Below are 4,411 nucleotides of genomic sequence, written 5' to 3' on the forward strand. Positions count from 1 at the left end.
TTGTAAAGCTAAAATTTCAAAATGTGCTAAAACTTCCAGCTAGCATACAATCAGCAGAATAAGCTTTACAAAGGTGTGTGGTGTGGTGTGTTTTTTTTGTTTGTGGGGTTTTTTTTGTTTGTTTGTTTTAAGCCCTGCCTTCACTCCTGCTTCCACCTGTACATTGTGCTGCAGAAAACAGAGTTTGGTCAAGAACCTTTGTGCTTCTGCTGTAGATGTTTTCTACCAGTGGGCTATTGAAAACCCAGCAGAGATCAAACCAGAATTGCTAATGGAAAGTTATTTTGTCCAAAACTGTGTTTCTCTTTTTCTTTTAAAGCTTTTGTTTTGTTAGTGTTTTAAACTTCTAGGTGGACATGAGAGTGTCTGCAGATGCTAATAACAGCCTGAACAAAATGAGGCTCAGGTTTAATGAGCATTATCTTCTGTATTTTTTTTAAATTAGCTTTGAGTTAAGTATGACAAGCATTATTGCTAGTTGTTACGCTGCATCATCGATTATATTAATTTGGATAACAGCCCTGTACAGTGTTGGAAACTGCATATTAACAAGTGTGTGAATTGGACTGTTTTCTGGTGTCTGTGAACAAGGGGATATATGGGTAGTTATGTATATGTTTAATGAAGTTATTTTCTGCAGATAATATATGATTTTTGCAAGATGCTGCTCCAGCTTTGCCCTTACTACTCCTACAGGGAGCCTCTTTTGATCAACTGAGAACTAAGGCTCAAGAAGCATTTCACATTTCTAGCTTATTTATGGCAAACTTGTCCACCTGTTATTCTTCTACCGAACAGATCTTTAGTTTTTTTTCTGATGTTGCCTCTCCTGATGTATTTAGAGATCAGTCCTATATCCCTTTCAGCCTTTGTTTTTCTAGGCTAACGCTTCTATTTTTACTTTGTTTGTTAGTGGATATGATATTCAAGCATATATTTGGTTTTCCTGAAAAACAAAATCTCTCTCATTCATAGCCAGTGAAATTAAAACAAAAAACCAAAAAGAAAATATTAAAGCAGGGCATATTTTAAGTAATTGATGGATCATTGACTAACTGCTCAGCATCTTGCTTTGTCATGGTGACTGATAATGAAAGTCATAGACAATATTTACTTCAGATCTGCAGAAGATGCAGCTCAGAAGTCCAGGGGCAAGCACCTGTTGATGCGCTGCTAGCCATTATCCTCTCTCATTGGGGTAAACCATTACATAATGTGCTGAAGACCTCACCTGGAATGCAGCATTACATGAAATGATAAAAAAAAAATCAGGACCAGGCCTGTAAGTTATTTCAAGGCTAATTTCTGTACAAAGCTTCAGCAGAACAAAGAAATTGTCTTTAACCTGATCTGCCCATCTGAAATTGCTCCGTAGGGCACTTGCTGTATGGCTTTCAGCAGACTTCATTTGATGAACATTAGACTCATTTTTGCCAAAGTTCATGGAGAAAGCCGTGCCCAGCCCTTTCCTACCCCCAGGGAGGCATCTAGAACTGCCCATCTCCCAACACCATCGGTTTATTTCTGCTTCTACTGTCTGATTCAAAACAACAAATGAAAGAATGGAAAATTGTTTGCTGCAGTAATTTCTATTTGTGTCTTTACTGCAGTAGAGAACTGCCTATAGGAAAGGAGGTATCCCAACTAAAGACAGGAGTTCAGACTCATCGTGTTACCTTGCCTGTTTGGTTCAGAGATTACTCAGCAACTCTTCTGGTGTCCCCAGGGAAGCACCTTCCCTGACTTCACTTAACTGCAGCGGTGTGTAAGGAGACACAGTGAGTTTAGTCCTGTAGGTCCTCGGACTTGGAGGAGCAGCACTAAATGCTGTCTGCTTCCCAGGCTGTTCTTCTGCACCCACTGCCTCTCAGAGATGCATTTGAGAGGTGCCCTTTTGGGGACCGTACGGTGAGCTAAAAAGTCTAGAAAGATAACTAAAATATTTCTGTAGTAATTGAGTGATTCTATTTCTGCTTATGGAGTTAAAACCCAAGCAAGAAGCTGCGTTTTCTCTTCGAGCCTACTAGCTATTACAGTTACCTCTGTAGTTACACCCTAATGACTCCTAAGGTTACAACGTATTCTAGACTAAGTGTCATAAATGAACGCTAAAAAGCTCCCAGGGCTTTCTTGATAGCTGTTTTGCTGTGGTTGCATGTATTTTTTTGACACGATAACATGCCAAGTGCTCCACATTCACTGCCTCAAAGCTCAGTGTTACTCCATTCCGGTGTTTTATCGTGACTGGAATTTGTGTGTATACAAACTGGCAAAACTTGTGGTTGTGTGGGTTGTAGCAGGACATGGTTATTCCACCCTAAACGTTAATGCAGGAGAATACAATAAACAGAAGTATTTCTTTATATCTTCAAAAAGCCTTAAAGAGTGTCAGTAGCCTAATGTTAATGACATTAGGCTTTCATTGCTGACTCTGAGGGGCATCGAAAGTAGTGCACCCCTCACGTACGGTAGAGTTATACTTTGGTGCAGGGCCTGAGCAGTGTCCTTGTACCCATGTGTCTAAATTGGAGTATCTGAAAGTCACAGGTAATGTTCTTGGGGAAATTGGCCCTTTTAAATTTGCGCAGATAACTTCGTATTTCCATGTGATCTTCTCAGCTCCAGCCCTAAAGCTGCATCCTATCTATCACTGTATTAGGTGTCCGAGGTTTCTGGTGTACTTCACACAACATGGAAGATCCCTCGTTGCGTAGGGATGAGCTAAGGCTGGAGATCTCTAGGCTTTGCAGCGGCTGTCGTACGGGTGTGTCGGGCTGAAATGGTGCTTTGTCTTCCAACCAGTCAGTCCATATTCGGAAAAATGACCTCTCTGTTTTCATGTGCCGCCTCTCAAAGAATTTTCTGTTCTTCTGAGATTTTGTAGCAGCCTGAGCCTTAATTCGGGCAAGTACTTAAGTAGGTGCTCAAGTGCCGCGTCCCTGGTAGTGTTTGAAATAGTTACTAAGTGTGTTACTAGGGTAGTAGTGGGAACGTTTGTAGATCATCTTGTCCGATACTTGCAGTCAGCAGGATGAATCCATTCTGGAAACCTTGAGTTTTCCTTCAGAAAGCTGATTTCAATGTAAGTAAAATCTTGCTGCCTTCCATGAGAGCAGGGGTGAGCAGGGGAGTGGCCTGACAAGATGGAGGTTTTTTCTTCATCCCATCGGGGCTGAACAAGATGAGATGGGAGCCGCGGCTGCTGCAGAGGCTGGGCTGGGCTCCCCGCTCCCCGTCTACCCCCTTCGCCCTTGCAGAGCCGTAGACCCGCTGCAAGTTCCCCCTTCAAACCACCTTCTCTGAAAGCACCTCTGCTGAAACGAACACAAGTACTTCTGGTGTAAAACCAGCACGGGCCAGATCCAAAGAAGAATATTAAAAAACCTGACAACAAACAGAGACTAAAAATACTTACTCGGCAGGTGGTTGCTTATGCAGTTAGGGACTGACATCGTACCTTACTCATCCGTGAAGCCAAACACATGTGGCTTGTCCTGGTTGCAGCAGCAACTGGCAGCGTGTTTCATACGTAGTGGTGAAATGAACATGTGTTTTCTGGTGACAAAGAAGAGACCAGATGCTCATTGAACTGTCTCCGTGCATTGAAAACTTTTAAAAATAAGTAGGGAAAACACATTCTGGAAATATTTTGCTTGTATAACCAACTCCTGAGAGAGCTATTTATGATTTTTCTACCTGTTCTTGGCACAGGCCTTTTTTCTGTTAGAAGAGGTTTGACAGTTGCATGAGATCACACTTGGATTTGTGCCCTGCAAGCTAAAAACGCAGAGTCACTGCTTGCGGGGACAAGACTTCACTGGAAAAAATAGCAACACTGCCCTTGTGTTCACTGCTAATACTGCATCGGAAAGTGGAGCTTCATCGAGCTTTACTGTGCCTTAATATTCAGTCATTCCTTGCTTTTAGATAGAGCGCTGCTTTAAAAAAACCCAACAAACCAACAGATTTAGTAATAATCATTTAATGCCAGAGACATTCCTTTAAGATTAATAAATGGCCGGCTGAGATGAGCCGATAGTCCGACTTGGTGCCTCTGGCTGTTTGCTGCTGCTGCTCATTAGCTTGGAGTTGAAATAATTAATGTTATTATCAAATGACGCTAAACAAATAATCGAATCGCATTTTTCGTGTGCGTTTATCCTCACTGAAGTGGGAGCTGGCTGCAGGCGTACGCCTGGGAGAGGTGACCGTGTCCGCACGATGCGGCACCCCAGGCTGCGCCGAAATCTCTTGTGTACAGCCCAGAGTTCAGGGTGCTGAAGGGACTCCCCGATTCAAACCCCTTTTCCAGCTTCAGCTTCAAACTGCGGAAGAAATCACAGGAACTCCCCCACCGGTCGCCCAGGATCTGGCGGGAGGGAGGAGCCGGTGGCTGGGGGGGCGGGGGGGA

The sequence above is a fragment of the Phaethon lepturus genome, unplaced genomic scaffold (assembly GCF_000687285.1).
Source record: "Phaethon lepturus isolate BGI_N335 unplaced genomic scaffold, ASM68728v1 scaffold6054, whole genome shotgun sequence".
Taxonomy (NCBI): Eukaryota; Metazoa; Chordata; class Aves; order Phaethontiformes; family Phaethontidae; genus Phaethon; species Phaethon lepturus.